We start from the raw sequence: 23693 nt of genomic DNA on the forward strand, positions 1-23693 counted from the left end.
TCCTTGCCGAGCAAACTTCAAACAGTTGCTTGTTAGTTTATGGTCCCTTTAATCCTTGATGATACTGGTCAGACAGAAGACAGTAAGGAAAAAAAAAACATTACGTACACAGATGCGATTCTAGCCTGGAAAATATGGTTTTGCTCAACTTGCTTTTACATATCCCAGCATGATACTTTCCAAGCTGTCTCAGGCCTCAAAAGTGTTAAGGCAAGTAGCAGTATGGGTCTGCGCTGTAACCCTTTTAGTTAGGACCCTGGTTTAAAAMGGAGGYKGGGGGKGGGGRAAGCAATGTTYCTTTTTGCCATATTAATAGCAGAAGGCAGTGCAGGGGAGGAGAGGTGTGTGCTTATTTTAAAGCAGTGAGTGTAACAAATGTCCTGCTTACACCATTATCTTCTGAGTTATATGGTGGTTTGCTTCCCYAGATAGGCAATACTGTGCATTTCAACACCCATGACACCTTCTTGATGTCTCCTCTTCTGGCTTTCATGAACCTCCTGTTTTGGTCATTTAAGATCTGCAGAACATGGAAGTGGCGCCCTTTGCAGCTGGAGAGCTGGCTTCTCATAAAGGTTGAACTTGAGGTTAGTAAAGCCCATTTGGTCGCCTTGGCCTAGTTTGGGACCTTTCTCTGAGAGCCAGATAGATGGATACTCATTCAGACGGCATATTTGCACCATCGCTGTAGCAGCACGTCTGCTTTTGGAGAGTCCTGGCCGTGGATGTAAAATGATGTCTTAAATCACTGCCGTGATCACTGCAGCTTCTGCTTCCCCTGCTACAAAATCCAGAGATCACAGCCTTGCTTTTGTTCCTCTGTGAATGAGGAGAGGCCAAATTTGGAATGTGCTCTATTTTTATGAATACAAAACAAAGAGTGGTCTTTATTATGGTGAGCACTGAGAGAAAAAATGTAGGTTGAGATAACTTTTTTTTTTCCTTAATGTTGAAAAACACTTGGCTTGGTGAAGAAAAGCTGTTTGACTGAATGTTTTTAAGTGCAAGACTGAAACTGGAGTTTTGTGGTTTAATGCTGCAAAGACTGGCTAACTGTTCACACTCCCACTTCTATCTTGACAGATTTTTAATAGCAACTTTACTCTGATTTTGCATCTCCTATTCTGCTGCTTTAACAAATCTATGCTGCAGCTTATTACTGAAATTTTGAATAAAGGCCTAGTATGTCAGATGCAACTCCTACAGTAAGTGATTTGGAGCAGGGATTCTTCTCCCCTTCTTGTCTCTGGAAAGTCCTGCACTGAGCACAACAAAACCCAGAACGAGCATATATATTCAGGCTTGGACTTTTCGTTGGTGTCATAAGAGCCTGCTGCCCTACAGATAAGTTCTGGCTTCCCACCCCCTTCATCATCATGCCTCTTGTTGTCTTTTTTCTTTTTTTTTTTTTAATGTGGGTGTTTTTTTGTTTTGGGGGCTTTTGATTTCTTTTTTTTTAAATTTATTTGTGATGGTGTTTTGTTTGTAACTATATACAATAGTTAATTGTACTGGGAAGTAATTTGGAAGCACTGGGCAAAATTGAAGGCTCCATTGGGTTAGGTTCCATCATGAACGTATTTTCTCTAGAAAATTTGCAGCCATATTGTAACTATGTAATTAAAGTCTTTTCTTTGAAATACAAGGAAGTAGATTTCTACCTTTTGAACTTGCATTGTGAACGTGAATTTTAGTTTTTGAAACAAGRGTGTATTTTTCAGTTGGAAAAGCAGCTTTATGCATGTTTGTACTATCAGGTGCAGCTAATATTATAGTACAGTATATTTCCTTGATAATCGTGTTTTAAATTTGCTGCCATAGGGATGCTAATGGAGAGGGTATTAGAAAAACCTGCCTAGAAGTACAGAAGTGTTAAAGCCAATATACGGGAATAAACATCCATTCTGTAGAAGCAACAGCTTCATTTAGGAAAGTSGCCTGAGCTCAGGGTTCATTCTTGCCTGGGTACTCTTCTCAGGGCCTTCTCTCCCGAACGTCCACGAAGGACAGGCCAAACTGTAACGGCTGAAATTGGCCATTGGAGGTATACGCCAGGTGGGTCATATGCTAGCCCTTTACTATAGTCCATACAACCATTTTTTTTAARTTTGGATTACATAGTTGGTATTTTACAGATGGGTTGGATAGATGTTTTTTGTAAACTAAATATGCATTCCTGATTTCATTAAGCTTGTATGACACTAGAGCACAGTATTTTAAAATAAGGTATCAAATAATAAGATATATTTAAATTGTGGATTGATTAAGTGGTTTCCTTAATTGAAAATGTTTATTAAATACCAAATAGCATGTTTAAATACTACTTAARTGTAAGGTCCAATTTTAAATGCATGTTGCAATTCACTATTTTATCTCCTTTCTTTAAAACATAAATATTGCCAAAATATGGTCAATGATATAGATACATACGTACAGATACGGAAGTATTTTCACATATACATATAAGCACAGTGTTTACAGTTGTGTTTCCTCCTTCTTTTGCTTTCCTCTGTGGAAAGATTGCAGCCTTGGGATGGTAGCCAGGGTTTGACTTGTAAAAGAGAACCGTAAGAATTCAGGATGTTTTCAGTATATGCTGAATGGCRAGCAGATGGCTTCATTAAATTCTCTTTAGGAACAAGGAGAGCGGTGGCTGCTTTTGTAAGAAAATTGGCTGGARCAAGCTATTTTTACACTACCATTCTGAGTGTGTGGCAGGTAACAAGACTATTTATGTAACAATTCTGTATAAAACACATCGGTCCAGTTAACCTCAAATAAACATGAGGTGGAAATGAGCAGAGTCTCTGTTCTGTAAGCTGAAAGTACACATTTGGACAAAGACTGAATGTTTCGTYGTTACGCTTTCTGTATGTGTTGTAAACCTTGAGTTGGGGGGGCGGGGGAGTAAGCCTTCATAGTTGCTTTATTTTTTGCTCCTCAACCCAGAACAGTTCATGTAGTTCTGTTCTTTGCCAGAAAATTCTTTGGGTTTTTTTTTTCCCTTGCTTTCTTTTTTGGAGAATACTAAGGAAAGCTGTATTTATAGCTCAGTGTAGTTATAAATGACTTGTGAAGGAGAGCAAGATCTGAAAGATGGGTTTCCTCCTCTATAATACTCCTCCGGATCCACATGAAGACATCTGGAGGAAGCATTTTAATGAGTTTGGTTGCTCAGGAAGTCAGTATTCTTGTGTGGTCGATCAAGTTGAGCATCACTACTCTGAGCGTTTTTGTGCTTTGCTTGGATCTAAACTTTAACCAGATCTTGCGTGTTCAATTTTCTCCGCCCACCTCTCTCAGAAATTCAACCCCCAAACCCTGAGGTTTGGTACAGGCAAATACTCACAAGTTATTGCGACTCTTTTTAGGCTGAAAAGCCTGCTGAGAACAAAAACGCGCATTGGACTGTAAGGATGCAGATGCATTTAAAGCGGCTGGTTTGAAGCTGGATTCTTTTTCGTCAGACAGCGTGTTGTTAGTGATATGGAAAAGTGTTTTACRTGTTAAGTCCTTTAAAGATTTTATGCTTCATTTAGTTCACAATTTTTATAAATATTTTTATATATGTATATGCATATATGTGTATACCTGTATGTACGTATTCTATTTGGAGGCGATAGACCTAGTAGCAGGAAAGCGAGTTTCCTGCCATAGTGGTAGATTTTCTTTGTGTTGCTTACTGATTCTTCTGACTTCATCAAAAATTAGATGTCCACCCATCTTAGCAACAGGAGAGAYGGCTGCAGCTGCCAGTAGGTCTGAACTCCTGTGCTGAGACTTTGCTGTTGGTATACGCTCCTCTCCCGGGGAAGATTTGAGCTCCAGTCAAGCTACGTGGCTGGGTTTAACTCTGTAATTGTTTAAAATGCTTCCAGCAGGAAGTCTGGGCCAGTGACACTGAGAGGGAATTGCTGTTAGAGATCATCATGGTAGAGGAAGACTTATTTCAAGCAATAGTTGCAGATCGGTTTGCAGAAGTACGTACAAATACGTGTGCAGAAATTCGTATTTGTATAGAAGAACAAATCCATATTTTTCCCCAAGTTGGTTTGTTAAAGGGTAAATCCATAATGTATGCATGCATTCCAGAAARGGTTTGAACCAGACATCATGTTAACTGCTGTTACTGCCGGAAACTTTGTGCTTAATTAGAATCAATACATTTCACAACGAGAGAAGAAGATGACCTTGTGTTTTGAAGGATAAATTACTGGTGCGTTACTGACCTTGTTTGGAGGTTTTCCTTCCCTTATTCTCACTCCAGCTTCTTCTGATAAGTGTTATGTGTCTRTAATATTTATTTTTAAACTATTTTCTGTTGTGTGTTCACCAGAAAAATGTGGTCCTACAAGGAGCTGGGCAGTATGAGTATTTCAATAGAATTGGGTGAGAGGAGCTGCTGTAAATACAGTTCTGGCTCTAGTTAAATCRTACCTGCTAGTATCTATACCACAGCTTTATCAGTCATCCTGGTGCAAGTTTATTAAGTTGGAAGGTGTGTATCAAGGCTTTAGGTGGAAGCCCTCCTCTTCGCTCCAACTGAGRGGTGTTTCTGGTATTTTCCCACATACATTGGATTGGTTTGGCAGTATTTTTCRTAGCTCATTTCTCTGCTCATTTTCCTTGTTCCTCATAGGAGCAACAGTGCTGGCTAAGGGGAGAGAGAGGAGCCCAGTGAGCAGCTTTGTTTAGGACCCAAATTGTATCCCATTTTTACTTTTTCTTTGAAGAAGAACTGAACATTGTATGACTACTGCTGCATAGCACGTAAACGGGTTTTATTGATACGTGTTACCAAAAATAGTCTTGTTCTACTCCAGTCCCTGCACGTCCATTGGGCAGGAACTTGGTCATGTATTTGTGTCTGTTATTCTTTTTTGATGTTTTGCAAACATCTCATAACAAAGACTGTTAAGCCACTCGGACATCTGGGCTGAATCACATTTAACCAGCTTATGCGAGCAAATGTTTCTACCCATTCACATGGTGAAATGTTAGCTAGAATGTCTGGGGCGTTCTGCCGCAGAGATGAACAGCTTAATGTGGTTATCATTAAATAAATTCACTCTGCTTATTCTGACTCTGCCTTTTTCCTGTGAATGTGGAAATGATTACCACGTTGCAAACTGGGGTGGKTTTTTTGGTTGTTTAAACCTATGGAAATAATAAATATTTGCACTTGTTCTCTTTTAGCTTTTTGCCAAAAGTAAAACCTTTAAACAGAAAAACTGCTTGCATGCTTACCACAAGTCAGACACTTGTGTCCAGACAGCATTGGTCTGGACCAAATAGTACATCTGAAAGCATCTTTTGCTAGTGCTGATAATGCTTTTCTGTCTGCCTAATTCAGTGACTGTGGTTGTGCCCTTTTATCTTGTTCCTCCCTCCCGCTACCTCCTGTGCTGCTGCTTCTTCTGCCCTTGAAGTAGATCTTAATGCTGGTGTGTCTGTAGGATGTCCTGAATCGAAGTTTATTCACCATCTTAGTGCTCTCCAAAACAGTGTTGCACTGAACGAGCTTGTGGATGTGATTCCTCCCACAGCTGCTAGACCCCTSACCGTGTCCCATGCTGGGAGTGAAGCAGGACCACTTCCCTGGCAGCAGCACGGAAGTGCACTGCATTTCGTGAAACAGAGGTTGCCTGGTTTTGGTACTAGCAAGTAGACGTAGTTTTTAGATGCCCTGTTAGTGAAGAAAAGCTCTGAATTCTTAATTTTGTGCATTGCTTTGAGTAAATGAAGTGGCACTGTCTGTAGGATGCTGGAATTTGATCTTTTGTAAGGGAACTTGGCGACGGTGGTGAGAGACCTTGCCTTCATGGGAAGGAATTGAAGAAGAGTGGTGTTGGTAGAGCTTGTGGATCCCCCTCCCCCCCCGCCCCCAAGCAGTAGGGATACTGTGAACCCAGATTGGAAATACATTCTTTTCCTTCCTTTTCCCCAACACTTTTTCTCCCTGYGGAGATCACGGAAAATAAAATCACTTGGAGATTGAACTGATTTTCTTTTCCTGTGGCCGTTCCTATACAGAGCACAACTTGCCCAAATAAGCCACGATCATCCTGTTCTTTATTGCAGGGTCCTCTTTGGCACCTAATCCAAATCCTACTAGGAATTACTGTCCAGGCAGAAAAWTTGAGATACTTTTACACTAGCTACCTCAGATCTCAGTAGTAGAGCAGCAGCCACGGTGTGGGTTGAGAGTCTGAACCGACATCAGTGCTCAGTGCCTTAGTTGCTATCTAAAACTGCAAGAGTTGACTAATGCCTGACTTGCAGGCCTGTAGATTTGCCTTATCCTCCCTCTGCTGGTGAACCATCTTCTGTGGTCTCAAGGATATGATCTTCATGATCTTTCATAAAAGCTCCATCTATATGAATCTAGTAGCATTTCATCATTGGGACTCTTGAACAGTTTACCTTGTACAAAAAGGGGTTTAAAAATGATGTATTTGTAACTTCTCCAAACATATTTATTCTGTATTTTCTGTATAAATTCAACAAGCTAATAGAAGAAGCAGCCCAATGTTCTTTTGCTACACCCTGGAGCTCTAAAGAGCTTTTCCTTTTTGAAACAGGGGCTGTGCTCAAGTCATTTTGTTTCGACTGTTGCAGTAATACATTGAAGTATTTACTTCATCTGCCTGCATGGGTCATTTTACGATCTTGCAATCTTATTTATCTCAATTTCAAAGCTATTTGGAAAGCTACCTTTGAATTTGAGGATTTTTATTTTATGAGCCCCTCCTGGGAAAGATGCTCCAGCCCTAGTTTTTAGTACATCTCTGCCTTGYGTTTACCCAGGCAGTGAGAGTGGACCAAAAGATCGGATGATCTTTCAGTGTTTTTTTTTAATTGTATTTATTTTTTAAATTGTGCATCTTTGCACGCTGGTGGCCAGCATGTAGCCTAGAACAGGCTGTGTGCTTAGCTGATGGCGGGAGAGCAGTTCTTCTTACTTGTCAGCCATAAAATTTATCACCAGGCCACCAGTCTAAACTGTGAAACGAGACCCTGCGTAGCGGCAGGAGTGAGTCGCTCGCCTGGCACCGCGCAGCATCCGGCAGCGTGCGAGCGAGGGGAAGGGATGGAGTGGTGCCCGTGCTCACACCTGTGTCCCTCATGTATCAGCAGCGTGTGGAGAAGGGTTTATTTATGGCAGTGTGTGGTGTCCGTCAACTCCGTTTTGGCCGCAGCCGCTTGGGGAGCAGATAGCCGATCGCTTTAGCCGCTTCTGTTGGTAATGGATATTACATGGATTAATCGAGAAGAAAGTAAATGATACACACTCTTGTAAAGTGGTGGCAGGGTTGGATCTGGCTGCTACGGTGATATTTTTATACGTGGTACRGTGTTATTCGGCCTGATCTCTGGATGTAAGCCGTTCAAGGCCAAGTACAATGAGGCTGTGAAAATGGGCAGTCTTTCCAATCTCCCTGTATTCATATGCATAAGACCATAATCTCTACACTGGCAGTGCTTTCTAACCTTGTTAGTAAATATTGGAAATACAGTGTCAAAGCCCTGTAGCAGGCATGGGTTTTTCTGTGCAGCTGGAAGAGCTCTGTGGTGGTTGAGGAGTGACTGCCAGTGTGAGATGGCTCAGGAAGGATTGGAGGAAGACTAGGAATATTTGAGAGAGCTTACCAGGTTGTACCTTTTTCTTTTTAATGGRGAGTAAGTCTGTTAAAGGGCCAGAAAAAGAGTATTTATTAGAATTGTTCCCCCCCCGCAAGCTTATTATCTCTGATTTTATTTCCAGAGAACCAATTACTATATTTTCACTAAAGACACTTTTTTCCCCTAGAATCTCATGTAATACATTTTTTTAGATATTGGAATCACTTGTGCTAGAAATGACTTTGGATGTTTGAAAAAAAAATTATTTGRCAAATTACAAAAGTATTGGAGTGTTCTAAGCTAAAAGTGGGGCAAACTATGTAGTTCTTCAACTCCAGCTATCATTTCTTTTTTCACTAAAAGATGCAAATTTTATTTTTAACAGGAAACAGGAATATCTGTATTACAGTGCTGCAGTTCTCAATAATGCATTCACCATCTTTCTCCTGGAGCTGCTCAAGCCTTTAAGCCTTCCTGGTATGTGAAGTTTTCGATTGCTCTTGTGTTCTATTAACACAACAATTTTCTTGCTTTCCTTATAAAACTTCTGGCTTCCAGAGCCTGGCTTTTGCCAGGAGCTGTTGCACACCACAAGAGCTGATGATGCTCACTGCTGAGTAGCCTTTTCCACAGGCACAACACTTCTGRTTTTACTCTGGCTTTGTCCTTTGAAGGCAAAGTGGTTTCATGCTTGCTGACAACTGCACTGACATGTATCAGGGAAAAGTTAGTCCGAATGTATATCTATGAGAGCTGGAAACGTACCTAAAACACTAGGAAAGAAATGCTTTTGAGAAATTCTGGATCTGGGATGAAAAGACTWGATACCCACAAAGAAATCTGATGAAGTTGTTAGACAGAAGTTTGTCTTCACCAGAATCGGAGCCCATGTATTTGGGGCATGCATTCTTAGAAATGCCCTGACTTTCCTGAGGTGGTGTCCTGTGAAACCTCACTGATATGAGATAGCAAGGACTCCCATAGGAAATTCTGCAAAAACGTCCTGCAGTAGGATAAGTGAAGCAACCTGTCTCTACATCCTGGGAGACATTAGGAAATAGGGAAGCTTTGGTTCCCTGTGTATCAGTATTGGTGTAGTGAAAATACATCAACAAGATGAAGCATATCATGTATGTTAAAGCAGTGATAAAATAAATCACATTGGTTAGCTCTCCTCTGCTGCATCATTATCTTGCAGAAGTTTAGTTTAAAACAGTTTTTATAAATATTAACAGCAAAAGTCTTCATTTCAAGCTGAAAAAAAATGTGTATGCAAGGACTTTATTCCTCCTGAAAAGTAATGTCAGCTCCTATCATCAGAGACAACCTGCAGAGTGACAGTGCTTTGCTAGAAGTCCTGGAGGGGGATCAACTGTAGTGCMATTGCATGACCGCTGGCTGTCGCTTAAACATTGGATGTGCCACCAGTCTTTCAAAGCATGTTAGCATTTAAAAAACTTTAATGTATTTTGATGGTTTTAAAGTGCCATTGCTCCAAAGAGCTAGCAGTAAAATGTGTCATACCCTGCATACAAGAAAGACAGAGAAGCTGTTTGAGCATAGATACTTGATACCTGYATGTCTTCCGCAGGATTGACTGTTCATTTTGGGCTCCATCAAAGGGAATAATTCAAGTTTTAGGGTCAGTAAGGAGCAGACTACATCATGCCTGGCGGTATGCAGAATCAGCTGACCTTGCCACTAGACTTCTCAGGCAATTGCACGCAGGCTGTAATGCAGTTTCTTGTGTGTCACTGCAAGATGAATCTGTTGTTAAGGTTGGTAATCATCTTTGGGTAGTAGAAATACATCTGCAGCCTTTAAGAACTAGGAAGCTTAAATGAAGCTCTCTATTTAAAATCTTATCTTAATAAGCAGAGAGCATCAACAAACAGTTGGAAGGGAACAAAAATAGTAACAAAAATAACAAACTGTAGAAGACTAGTAGCAAAACAGCTAATAAATGATTGTTAATCTGGAACAGTGGTGCTGAGCTTGTGCTCTGTATACCCCCAGGTACCATGGTTGACTTCTAAGAGATCTGCAAAAGCTACTTAAGAAAAACAAGTTGATCTGTAGTAACTTCAATTCTCTCTACTGGGATATGCCCCTCCTGTAGGAAATCTTGAGATTAGTGCTTTCCAACTTTTTTTTTTTTCTAGATTTTAATCAACAGTTTGCTGAAAAGCAGGTGGCTAATGTGAAACGTTCACCTGTTCATAAATAAATAAGATGACCTACCTAAGCTCGTGCTTTAAAATTCAGCCAGTGTTTTCATTTTATATTAGGTACTCTTGCTGTAGTATAAAGCTAATAATTTCAGTTAGACAAGAAAAATGCAGGTGGGGGTAGGATGGAGGGAGAGTGTAAAGGAAAGTACTACTTAATAAGAATCATTGACTTGCTTCCAKTTGGAAATCAGCCCTTATTCTAGAAAAAAGGATGAAGCTGTTTCAGCAAATCAGCTGTGTAACCATTGCAACTTAGATTTATGAAATKAGTATGTCCACAGAGGTGCTTCAGCTGAAAACTGATTAATTTGAATTAATACAGAATGACAATTTTGATAGAAATGGCACATTTATTTTACAAAATGTAAGGGGCCTAAGGTTTGTTTCTTGATGTAGTAAAGACCMTTTAAAAGGGCATTTTAAAATGCAGAATTATGATTGTAATATATACAGTTACAATATATTCTTGAGGGTTTTTTTTTCCTCTGACTCTTTTGGGGACGTGCAACAGAAAACCGCCTAGCTGTGTGCAGGACACTTTCTTTTCGTATCTTTTGATGGTGTGATTCCTGTATCTGTTGAAAACAGAACACTATAAAAGGTTACACAGAAATAGCTAACAAGTTAAGTACCTCTACAGTATCTGTTTTCACTTGCAAAAAATGAAATGCTACTGAATTCYCCAGAAAATCTGTCTATATGGTGATTCAATTTTGCATATAACCTAATTTTTGCATCTTGACACTTGAAACATGAAAGTTGTGAGTGGTTTGGGGAGAGGGCGGTCTCTGATTTGAGATAAGATGTGGATGGCTACTGTTGCATTTTGAGGCCAGCTTCCTCAAAAAAAAAAAAAAGGGACTGTTTCTTCATAGAGCTGTAAACCTTTAAAGAAGTACATAGATCTTTATCTCGCTTTTCACTAATGCTTTCATATAATTTCATAGTTCTACTTTTTGTAATACTAAAAAGCTGTTTTCTTTTTTAGCATTCAAGGCCTAGAAACTTGCCATAATTATCTGTTTTGTCAACAAACTTTRAGACAGAACCTCTGTAGTATGCGACTCATGTCTATCTTGCCTTTCATAAAGTCMTTAACGATGGCACAAGCAGAACCTTAAAAGTTAATCATCGAGTGTAATAATGACTCTCTGCACTATATTTCGTTTGGCATAAAAAAAAAGCTCATTTTAGGCTTGGCAGGAGTTAAAGTCCCAATAATGCTCATGAGAATGTTCTGTGAGCAAAGCTCCTATTAATCCTCTTGCTGACACGCTCGCACATAATTTGATGTGAAATTTGAAGTGTTTATACTGAAAGATCTGCACCTGTGTTTTTGAACATACAGAAAGAAGAAATATGGGTGCCAACTGCTATCCAGTTATTAGCTAAAGGTCAAAGTGACCTTTGCATTGCTAATGTCAACACAAGGCTTATATTGAGGTAGATGATGGTTGATACGCTACAACCTAATAGAGTGGATGTAGTAACATGTGATAAATTGCRGTGTTTTTGTGAGTTCTTCCAGAGTCAGAGTTCAAACTTAGACTGAGTCCTTGCTAACCATTGCTAACTGAGTTTTTGCTAACCATATCCTGCAAAGAAATAACCTTGGTTTAACAAGTTTCTATTCTGCACAAACTTTTTTGTAGTTGCTGGTATGTATCATTGGTTTGCATATCCTGTGGAAGTGTGCAGTGACCCTAGCCAGTTATTTTAAAGAGTAGTTGAGGTTAGTGAGCRACAGTGTAGTTATCCAGTCATAATTAGGAAAATCCATGCTATCTGTGAGAAGCACTGGCAGCTTTTTCCCTCTCAGCTTCTTTAAAGAATAAGCTTGGGTTACTTTTCAGCSTCAGAAAACAGCCAGTGTTGCTTTAGAGGTTTTAGCATGAAAAGCATGGAACTTTTCCCAGAGCTAATGTTACCTTGAACGTAACAAAAAACCACCAAACCTTTTAAAGTGCTTATCACTGAAGCTCTTTGCTTCGGGTGATTTTTGTTCTGAGGCAATGATGATTTCCCTAAAGTTATTTTACTGTGTTCTGGTGCCTGGCTGCCTGCCCCCCCAAAAAAAAAAAAAAAAAAAAAAAAGTGGGTTGCAGTCTGCTATTGGGGACTAATCTCCTGTCAAGATCTCAGATTTTTGAAATGACCTTTGCAGTGCAATGTGAATTCTGAATTCTGCCCCTAAACCGTGGGTGTCCTGATTTGTGCAGGGCCAGCTGGGGCATGCAGTTGTACGTGTGCTTGCCAGAGGAGGCCGAGTGTCTTGAACGTGCAACTGTAGGTAGAGGTAGCAACACCCTTGCGGCCGGAGTTTAGCTGACGAGAAGGAATTGTAGTTTGTTACTCATCCTCGAYGGAATAAAGGGAGCTGTTTTTATAATGATGCCACAGCCGGAAAAGGGCAGTGTTTACAGTCCCCTGCCCCTCAGGTAATTTTCTAACTTCTTTTCCTTTCAAGATCTCTCGCAGCAAGYAGTGCTGCAGAGAGCTGCTGGGACGCCGGCTCTCGCTCTGCCGCCTGGCTGCCGGGCAGCCTCAGAGAGGAGAACTCCTGCGTACGTGGGTCATGGGCCGGATCCCGCATGTCCCAAAACCTGCAACGTGTTCCTCTGCAGGCCAGGAGCTCAGGTTTTTCTTATTTGAGCTCTGAGGTGAGATGGGGAAGGGCTTGGAGCAGGTGAAGCACTTCCCACTCCATTTTTTCCAAGGAAGGCTCAGACGGGCTGTCTCCTAAAGCCGCTCTTTTGTGTGCATTTAATCTGATCTAAGCTAGCACTGCTGCTGAAAGAGATGTTGTGGGTGGATTTAAACTAACCTGCCACCTCCCCAAAGCTGGTTTTTTTGCCTGCGGGAGCTCTGCGGCCCGCTTCTCCTCACGTCTACGCAGTGGCAAGCGCTTGGGCTGGGAGGTGGGTGAGGCCAGGACCTGGGGACAGGTGAGGGGCCCGCGGCAATGGGTCGGCAGGACTGCTTCTCTCAGTACTTGACTTCTGGCTTTGGCTGGCTGGACGTGTGCCTGGAGCTCTGACCAGAGCTCCTTGCGACTGTTGCTATCTAGGACCCGTAAAGCTCAAACATGGTATTCATAARTGGATGAGGATATGGCTAGAGGAGCGGGTGAAAGGCTGTATCTGCAGACAGTTGTAGGGAACCTGCCGTTTGCTAGTGTTTTTGCAGGAAGACTGTTAAACTGTCTGGTCTGTTACAAGTACTGAAGTAGTGAAATACCTGCAAGTGGAATACAATAGGGAAAAGAGCAATGACTTTGGGATAGTCTGGATCTGAGAACCAATCATGTCTAGTCAGGGTGATGTCAACACAGGAGAAACTGTGTTGCTGCTGAAGACTGTCAATCCTGTATCTGAAGGTAAGATTTGAAACCTTACATCCAAAGGCCCGATATCAAAGAATGGAAAGGAGGGTGAAAATAAGACATTTGTACATTTTTTCTGTTAATACAGGGATGAACTGACTAGCAGGACACTACCAGTTATTATCAGTTGTCTCTTGTTAATTGTTTTGCTAATCTTTTGGGGCAGGTTCTTGGTGGAAGCAAASTACCTGCTTTAATGTGGACAAGTTCCCTGTGCAGCTGCAGTCCCGTGACTGGGCGATGGGGGACRAGGACTTGATGCTTCTCTCTTGTGGGTAACTCTTGCAAACCCCCTACTACCCCTTCTATGGAAAGGGAAGCGTTGAAACTTGTTGSAGAAAAGGGAGTTAGCAAGCAGAAGGCACGCCACGCGGAGACACTGGCTTCCACTCGCATTTGTGAAAGGGTGAATCAACAGCCCTTGAGCAGTACAAATAGAATTGAATTGAACAAAACAGAGCAAGCGTTTCAAAGGAGGGCATTCCTGCACCTCCTTCAACATGTGGTCTTGCCTGATGTAGAAGAAAAATTGTACCGCATTTCTTGTTTAACCAGCATGACTCATGTCAAACGCGAASTTAGCTGTGTGCAGCGGACAGGAGCGGCTCAGTGGAACGGCGGATGAAACTTCATTGGGAGCTGCTTAGCGCTCTGTTCACATCTGAAAATAAAAATTCAAATTGTTACTGTAAATTAATTTGCCAATGAAATGCCACGGTTCTTTTGTATCAAAGGAAATGAGGAATCCAATACAGGAGAGTTCAGGAACGTATGAGTTGTCAAAAATTCTGTGGTTCTTCCTGGTAGTTTTAAACAAGCACGTTTTTAACACAATATGATTTCTCAGCCTGACCAGTCTAATGACATTCTCGTTAGATCTATCTGACTTCGTGCAGTTGGATATGAGAGGAGAATAGTTTTAAAAGTATGTGTGTGTTATAGTGGGAATTAATACATGATTAATGAGATAGGAATATCCAGAAGCACAGTAAATTTTACCTGTCTTCATAAATCAGAGATGTCCTTACATAACTCATAAAGCTTGAGGAAATCCTCTTTTATGGCTTTTTGTTTTGGAGGACATGAAAGCTTTTGCTTTGTTTTCACAAAAATGGGGTAAATTCCACCTGTGAGTTTTAATCATATTTCTCATAGTAAATACTGCTGCAAGGTACAACTTCTGAATTTCATATAGCCCATCACAGTAAGATTTTGTTATTTCTCCTCCATTTTGAATAACTTGATTCAAGTTCCCTGGATCATAACCTAGCACGGCTCCCTCGGGGAAATTGTRCTGCGTTATACAACCAGGGCAAGTGAGTCCTCAAAGTTGCCTGTTTTTTCAGCGCAGAATCCTTTACTCGGGATGGATGGGTATATCCTGGGATGTAGCAAAGCTTTTCTTTAGTAAGCTGTAAAAAGCTTCAGTGTGCTGACTGGAGAAATCCYGTGTTTATCTTGCATGCCGAGATAAAAATTTACTCCTCCTTTTCTTCCTTCTCCACCTACTGCTAATTCACTTTCAAGAAAAACAAGGCAGTGATTCAGTTTTCGGACACATTTTAAGAACTCACTCTGCCTTTTTGCCTTCTTGCTGTAGCTTCTCCTGGGTGGTGCATGCTGTTCGTGGTGGATATGGGTATGTATAAGGTTATCGAGAGGGTGTTTTGAACAGACAGACTAGCTTAGGCTGTATTTTGGTACTGAAAACCTCCTGCTCTGTGGGGAAGGTGTCTTGTGGATTTGCCTTCTTTGAGAGCCAAGAGACTTTAGGATCTGGCACCTGTCAATCGCTGGCATAATCTGCTATACTGTTTTGCAAGCCTTGAACCTGCCACTGAAGGATAGGGTTTTTCTACCTCATCATGATGATAAAACACTCTGCTCTTTATGCATTATAGAATCACTTGCATGTCTTCTCATTCTCTTTGGTTTTGGAAGATGTCCATATATTTGTCAAGGCAAGATAGGGGAGAAAAGGTCAAGATAGAGTTGGAAGAATACTAAATGTGGAACCATTGTAGAGTAACATCTGGGAGTTTTGGAATCTTGGTGCTCAAATGAGTGTCTTAAAGTGAATATAATTAAACTGCTGCCTATAAACAGTGGTAAGTGCATGCTGTGTAAAAAGCCAGGGAAAGTCAAAAAAAAATCTTGAAGCAATTAATATTTGAATAGGGACAAAAGGAGATGTGATCAAAGTTATTAAAAAAAATAGATGATACATTACAGCATGTTGATTTTAGCTTTTCAGGGTTGTTGTATTGTCATAATGCATATGGAAATAAATGACACTCATTCACTTCTCTTTTTAATGTTATGAAGCATTTCCATATAAGTAGCAGCTGATGGTCTTTTGGATAGGACGTGTCTATGAAGCAGAGCTCGTAGTGCAGACTTCCTCCCCAGCCCGCTCTGATTTTCTTGTAATGCAGTTTGTTCACTCTGTCGAAGAGCATTAACCAAAACTTTAGGCAGTGTTAAAACTTCCTGATCTTCTTTCATTGAGTATTTACAGTAATAATTGGAGGCTCTTCTGTTTCTCCTTGTTTAAATTTTAGCACCAGCAAAATATTGCCTGGATTGCTTTATTTCTTTTTCCTTTTTTTTTTCCTCCTTAGAAAGGAAGAAGGAGACCTTGTAGATTATTAAGAGGTGGTGCACAYGTGGTGAAAGTGGAGACGATTGTCTCCTCTGTGTTGACCTTATTGAGGTAAGAATGTGTTGAATATGGGGATACTTCCATTGATCTCTGGTCTTTCAAGGTACCTTGTTTACTGACCACATAAAATGTTCTGGTATTACATCTGAAAGAGCGTCTACTTCCCTAATATGTCTATGTCCTGTAGTAAGTGCACATAAATTTTACATGTCTGTGAAGCGATGGTTTAAAAAATTGACTCTAAAGCCAAAGTACTGGTACTTTCCTTGTGCAGTTGTTTCCTCCTTTCTTCTCTTTAGTGCTCCGTGGCTCTTCATCTTAGACAGTTGTGGTTCTGGTGCCCTTCATTTTTATTGGATTTTGATTCAGAAACAGTTTTTAATTAAAATGTTGTTAAAATGGTTACTCTTGTGTTGATATTTATATAATATTATAGTTGCAGGAAAGTAGGAARTAAACTCAAATCCTTTCTTCAAGAAGCTTAGAGGTACATACACAGAATGACAAATGTGGAAGTTGGGTTGCTTAAATACAGTTTCTCTTAATATCCTTAAAAGTGGAGAAACCTCATTTTCAGATAGTAGTAATAGCTGAACCAACCTCCCTATTCATAGCTTGTCACTTAAATGCCAGAGGAATCATAGCAGGGTTGGACTCCTCTCCGAGCCTCTTTGAGAATGCTTGTAAGGTTTGAGATGTGTAAGAGTGACCAGGGGATTGAAGCTGAAGATCTCAGTCTTATTTGGGCTAAATTAAAATGACTGGTTCCGATGCAAGGGTTTTTTTTATTATTATTTTGTTGTTACAAAACGTGGACTATAATAGGACTCTTTTGCAATTTAAAACTGATTCATGTAAAGTTAGAAAGGTGCAAGGCATATGTATCTTTCCCTTAATGTGATCTTTTGAAAAAGTGGTGGGAAAGTGTTAGGTCAGGAAATGGTGGTTTGAAATAAAATACATTTATGAAAAACGAAGTTTCACAGGTGGGAAAGGAAGGGGAAAACATTTTGGCTTTGCTCTGTAAAATCTTGTAGTGTGTTTGTTACTCGAGTCGTTTTCTTCTCCTCTTACCCACTGCAGTCTGTCTTGCACAAGTGATTAGTAGGTATCATCAAGCTGACTGTCAAGCATGAAGGGACCAGARCTATAGAAATTGTTACAGTAACTAACAATTATTTTGAAATATCAAATGCCCAATTACTAAAATAAAGTGTTGATAATAACTACAAAATTTAAAAACAGTAATACCTATAAGCTACCTTTTCCTAAATTGTTTTCTGTTRGAACTCAAAAACCATACACACTTTACAAGAATGTCTTCAGCGTGTAGTCTRTGGAAAATGCTGTGTGGGTTTGGTTATACAGAGTTATTTGTAGGTTTAACCCATGGCTTCTGTATGCGTGTTTAAAATAATCTTTCTAAGAAAACTAGCCTACACGTAGATTGTAGCTGACCAAAAGTGTAAGTAGCAAATGCATCTCTGATCAGGAAATTGTATTTTCGTAAGATGGGTGAATGATGTTGTGCTAATGCTAACACTTCCAAACTTCAAATCTGCCTCCATCACCCCATAATCTATTGACTTTTCTGAGTGTATTTTAAATTTGCTTATAAAGCAAATTTTACGTGTCTGTAAAGCGATGGTTTAAAAAGTTGACTCTAAAGCCAAAGTGCTTCTTGCTTCTGTATTTTTCTCTCTCTCTCTCTTTTTTTTCCCCTTTGTTTCCTATTTAGAATCTGTAGGACTTATTTGCAGCAAGTGTATTCTTGAATAGAGAGTTAAAGAAATACTTCAGGTGATAATTGATATAAAGAATGAAGTAGTGCAGTTGTTATTTTAATGCAGGTAGTCTTTGATGGTCAGAAGTACTTGTAGTAGGTTAATATGTTGTGGAGTTGGACAGGTTAGAAGAAAATTCTAAAATAAATATTATATATGCGTGTGTGTATATATACATATATACATATATATATGAAAAACTGCTACTCTTTTATGTAAAGTTTCCTTAAGGTGACTATCATGTTATTCTACATAATATATTCCAGGCTGTCTTTCATTTATAATCCAGTAGGTGTTTTCTTTAATCTTTAAGGATTTAGTCACAGTTGTCAAAATAATGAGCTTTTCATGGTGTAACTTTTTTGTTGTTCATTGGCCTTCCCCCCACCAAAGCTCAAGCAGTTATTCCCAGAAGAAGAAGTTTTTCTTCCCCAAGTTTACACTGAAACAGGATTTTTTTTTTTTTTTTTTTTAACTCTGTTCAGACTTGACAGTGATTTAGGTTTTTAGGGAGTTCTTGCAATGCCTGTTTTAAGAATCACCTGAGAGATTTGGGTCAAAGAGGAGGACCTGGAGGGTGCCTGAGAACTCTGCGTTTACACGAACATTAACCTCACGTTGAAGCCCTGCTTCCCTACTGTGTGCAACAGTGACATTTGGCAGGCCGAGACTTGTTGTTACCTGTCTGGGGTGACTACTGCYGTTGCCCAGAGAGGCAGCCAGCAGAGGCCGGTCGAAGGAGAAGCGTCTGCCTGTGCTACTCACTGTCTTTCGCCCATACTCAGCTGCCCTCCGGCCAGGCCCTCSATGTGTGGGCCTCCATACCAAAAGSGAATGATACTTAGTTAGGAGGCACTTTCACTCTTCACAAGAGGAAGTCTCAAGGAGAAATGAAATGCCCTTAAGAGAGCTGCAACTACTGCRTCTTGTATGATTTTGTTTTGTCTTAACAAAACTCCTGCTGGCTTTTCTGCTGCAGTTTCATTTCTTGGTGCTAGAAGATTTCCGTGTACTTGTGCTTGCACTTCTGTGATCTGAATGGCTGTATCTAGCTCTTGTATCCTGAGCTAAGGAAAACACTGCGATAGGCTGTATTTAGGAGCTGCTGAAATCTGCTGGTCAGTTAATTTGCTGCAAAGTTTGCTGTCAGCTTGCTTGAGTAGTTTGATGCCTGCTGTGTAACTATTTATTTAATGTGAATAGTTTATTATAATGAAAGTACTTGTGCAATCCACAGACTGTTAGAAGTCATCTCGCAGTAGAGGCAAAAGATATTTTTTTTCTTCCTTTTAATGTACCTGCAGTTAAACTGGATGTTTAAATGGATGTTTACTCTGTAAGCAATGAGCAGTAAGAAGCAATCTAGGATCTGAAAATTCCAGTTAATAATAATGCAGTAGCAAGCATGGTCCTGTTGGGTCAAGTAGCAATACTTCAGATTTTAAYTTTCCACTTTTAATATAAAGTAGCAACAGCCATAGAGATGCTATGGTGTAAGCTTATGGAAAGCTTCCTATTTGCAGAATGAGTCACTGTTTGCCTGTTCTGGTTTTTCAAGCAAAAYGAAAGGCAGGCAATTGTTTCTTCAGCAAAAATAAACCACCTATGTCCTTCTAGAGCTTGTGAAAAATATCTAGTGTGTAATGATACAGACTGACAGCAGACTTCCATGGAGTATCAAGTCCAAAAAGTGTGGTGGGAAAGTTGTAGAGATTCCTCTTTCTCTTTAGCCCMAAAAATCTTGACTTGTGGAGAAAAGAATTTTTTTCTGAACTAAAAATAGGTTTGACAGGCTTACTTGATAACCAGTAACTTACTAGCAGTCACAAAATGGGCTGTATTGAAGAGCAGGGCAGAGAGAATAGCCTGAAAAGACACTTTACAGCCTCTCTCTTGCCTTGGAGACATGAAATACTGAGCTCAGCTTCTCATAATTCTGTGTCTGTCTTGTCAGCTTTTCACTGTAACCCCTTGGATCAGGATTGGGAATTCAGCCTTCAGATGCGGAATGGAAGTTTTTAGATGTGTTCTCTTCCCATTTAAATCCATGGGAACTCTCTTACTGTTGACTTCAATGAAATTTGAAATTTAGACTGAGATCTGAGTCTAGATTTGGTCTACGGTGACTTGTATTTGAAAGTACTACCCTACAAGTAGTACACACCCTTCTGAAATCGAGTGAGTGTTAGAAACTATTTCAGGCCAAATACAAACTGATATAACAGTATTATAAGTCTATGTTATTAAAAGCATATTGCCTAAAATGGTGTTACAATAACTGCTTCATCTGCTGTCAGGGTTGCTTCAGAGTGGCCAGAGTGTCTTTGATTATACCAGAGATAAATATGTAAATACATTGGGTTTTATCATAAGTATCTAGACATTCTTGTTACAAGCTTATGCATAGTACAACCATTTAGTTACTTAGAGAATTGTGGAATTACTTTATATAGATTTGATGAGCTAACTGTTTGTGGGATTGGCCAGTGTCCAAACTGTCTGAACGTTTGCCCGTTCAGTACCCAAAGTAAAAAGAGTCCCAGGTTCTTACCAGGAGCTGCTAATGCTACTGTAACACAAACACTAAATAATTCTGTATTGAGTAGTTACAGGCTAACCTAGGAGAGGGGGAACAAATCAAATTTGAAAATAGCTGGTCTGTATGCCTTTTACCAGGACTGTTTAATAGTTTTTCGTATTAAGTGCAACATCAAAATCTTGACTGATTCGATACAAATATATTGGCTCTGGTTTCTATCAGAAGCAGTCATTCTACTGAGGCTCTGAAAGCCAAACTCTGTGGGAGGATTTCTTAAAATTTCCGTATCAAAACTGCACTTCAAATTTGTGTGGTAGTGTATGTCAAGCTCCATTTATTATTTCTTTGCAGAAAAGGAGGACTTCTGATGGTTCCCCAATTCCACAAGTGTGTGGGAGGTTCTAAGAAGTGACAGGTACTGTAAAATGTGACTTATTTCTTCCCTGTTATTGCATTCTCAGTAGCTGTGTTAGATGTGTTCTTATTGATAAAAACAAGTAAATGAATTGTATGATTGAGCAAGAAGATTAAGCCCTTAAATCATGTGGAAAAATGTAAATAAGATAAAGATTTAATGGTAAGCTTCACTTTTATTTTATTTTGCTTTTATTTTTACTTTTGCTGCACTGCCACTGTCGTAATTTGKGTTCGGTATGTGATAGAGCACAGTGAGGCAGAAAAGTGTCTTAAGACTTTTTCTTCTCTTGGGTGGCTCTTGAATTCTGGCTCTGAGACAGCTTGACATCCAGGTTAGGGGCTGGCTGGGGCCTGCCAATATTGCAGCTGTGGATGGATCCTTGTGCTCATCCATGTAGTTTTACGTTAACATTTTCTGTCTAGTTTCCTTCTACACAGCTAGGCTGAGGACCAACCTGCAGCTGCAGTGCCCACAACTTTTGCTAGCTCACATGACTGAGCTGTCCAAGGCTAGAATTTGTTTTCTTTTTCTTCAAAAGACAAATCAAACGGATTCAAACCCATTTGCTCTTTCCTGTGCTTTTTGGAGTTGAAGGCCAACAGAATGCTCYTAACAATCGACTCACAGTAATTTAAAAAATACGGATTTTAATCTACTATTTGCTGTATTGTAATMTTTGCTTTTTTCCGGAATGACAGTAAGAAAAAGAAAAGAAATGTGGGCTTTTTGTAAAAGGAAAAAGTAAGTATCTCTTCAAGTATGCCATTCAAGTTAGGAAATATTCTCTGCTCTAACTCAAATGTTAGTTTCATGAATAGTACTTAATGGTGCATTTAACATGCAGGGTCAGGAAAATGCTCAGCTTCTGTCTACACAGAAGGTTTCAACCTAAAGATTTGAGGCAGAACTTAAAATTGAGAATTTAATTTTACTCAGAATTTTTCTCCTCTCCTAGCACTAGCACACATCCTCCAGCAAATTCTGTTGTGTAGGTAAAGACCATATGAAATTATCTTTAAAAAGTTTCATCTAGGTTGTAAGCATGTGGCAACCTTAAAATATAGTCTGAAATATAAACAGTCCCATACTTTACATGGATTTTAAACAGTCATTAAGGGCTACTGCTCTGCTGGTTTGAGGTTTTAATTTACCTCAGCAAAAAATGAGTTCACTTGTAATGAATAGCTTTTTTTTAAAAAAAAAAAAAGTGTTAAAATCATGTTTTTCATGAGACAGCCTAAAAATGGCAATGTGCTTGAGGCTGTGAAAGGATGAGAACTAAAACAAAGGATATTTCCTGCCAGTCCTTAGGAATCTAAAATGAATGAATTATGTAAATAAAGCTATGTTGTCTAAGGTAAATTATATGTTTCTTGCTGTGTAATTTTGATTGTTTAAAATATAAGCATTGCTTACTTTTCCTTCAAGTTCTATTTTTGGAAACAAAAACTTTGAAATTGGAAAAAATCAGGTGTGAGAAAAATCACCCAGTGGGAGTTGTGTGTGTGTGTCGTTTTTTGTTTTTGTTTTTCTTTTTGAACTGAATAAATCCTTCAAATTTTTGTTATCAAATGGGCCTCAGTAAACCTTGAAGCAGGTCTGTATGCTGTCAAAACTTTGGGAAGCCTTTGAGGAAAGTTATTTTGGGAAAGCTTACAGTTCATGCCCTCTGAGAGATGAATAATTTAACCTCCCTTTTCTGCCAGGGGAAGCAATTCTCYTGAAATATAAAGGCCAACATATTGGCCTTCATATGCCTAATCTCATAGTAACTTAAAATTTTTAAAAACACACAATTAAAATATTTTATTTAAAAATATCATGGTAAGATGTCTGGAAAACCTTCTGCAGTTTTATGCTCATGGTTGAAGGGGAGATTGCCTGCCAGTCAGTTAGCATTTACTTTGAGGTCCAGACTTCGTTTGGTTTGCCTCAAAAGTTGAGTGGTACGAAAGTAATTCCATGGAAAACATAGGGGTGTGGATGATGATCCTTCTAGTCCAGGGGACAGTGATCAGTTATGTTGTAAGTCTCATCAGAGCTTGCATCACTTGTAGTAATGTAGCTGCATACTTCTTTTGACATGCTTAGTTTCCTTTATTTGGAAGTGCAATAGATTCTTAGAATTAAAAGATAAATGTCTCAGTGGTTGTCAGCAGAGGCCCAGTTCTAAAAGTCAATTGTATATTTTCTCAAAGAAAAAAAATGGCCAGACTCACTGTCTCGGCAGATGATATGGAGTACTGATGTGTTTCTGCCAGCCAGGGCCACACCAGTGATTCTGTAACTCCTCCCTTCTTCCATGCTCCTRTAACTCATTTCAGCATCCCACTGTCTTCGGTGGCAACTTAGTGCTTTCTCTTGCCTGGTATTTAAACTGCTGTGGCTAAAGCAGGTCTAAAAGTGTTTAAAACACTGTAGACCTTTTCATATGAGTGCTCCTTATTGTCCCTGTAGGGTGGGTAGAATGTTACGTGGTGTAAATGTGTCTTCGCTGGAATATTGGAGTTTCTCRGTACAAGCGGTATGCCGTCCTTGCTGCTATGCTGTAGCATACTCTACTGCAGAAATGACCAAGTTCTGGAAGAGCACCAGCATAGCATCAGCCTCAAATAATGTCTTTTGAAGCAATACGAAAACACCTTTCTCTGAGCAAATGTCTTAGGATGGTTTGTGAAATGAGTGGTGCAGGGGGTGTAGACATCATACATTAGCCAAACTTGGTATCATCAGTGGTGCTACTGCAGCTGCTGAGGAAAGAAAAGAGATGGCCAAGGTGTGGATGCGTGAGGAATGGAGAGTTAGGGCCTCGGGGTGGCAGGATGGGGACTGAACTTGTGGCCTGGAAGCTGGTGCAGAACATACGTTGAGGAGGAGAAGGGGAAGGCAAGTTTGGAGGGAGGAAGAAGAGATGGGGAGCATCAGCACAGAACCTGGGTGAATTGCAAGAAAAGAAAACCCAAGGGGCAGAATAAAGAGTAGTTGTAAATGAGAGGAAGATGATGTGGATGCTTTCTGTGCCAGGGAGTTGGACAAAACTGGCAAGATTTAAAC

General features: G+C 39.9%; 1 protein-coding gene across 4 annotated transcripts in view; it reads left to right on the plus strand.

Moving 5' to 3' along the window:
• SEMA4D (semaphorin 4D) overlaps positions 1-23693 on the plus strand; it is an 88036-nt gene that overhangs the window by 19759 nt on the left and 44584 nt on the right. For 2 of the 4 annotated variants that reach the window (XM_085312606.1, XM_085312611.1), the window contains exons 1-3: positions 1967-2055; positions 8009-8100; positions 20573-20636. The gene's annotated coding sequence lies outside the window, so the exon portion shown is untranslated. Of the gene's footprint in view, positions 1-1966; positions 2056-8008; positions 8101-20572; positions 20637-23693 lie in introns of those variants that run through there. The other 2 variants (XM_085312587.1, XM_085312596.1) reach the window with 2 other exon arrangements.

Source organism: Rhea americana, unplaced genomic scaffold (assembly GCF_003343005.1).
Source record: "Rhea americana isolate MKP2758 unplaced genomic scaffold, rheAme1 scaffold_11, whole genome shotgun sequence".
Taxonomy (NCBI): domain Eukaryota; kingdom Metazoa; phylum Chordata; class Aves; order Rheiformes; family Rheidae; genus Rhea; species Rhea americana.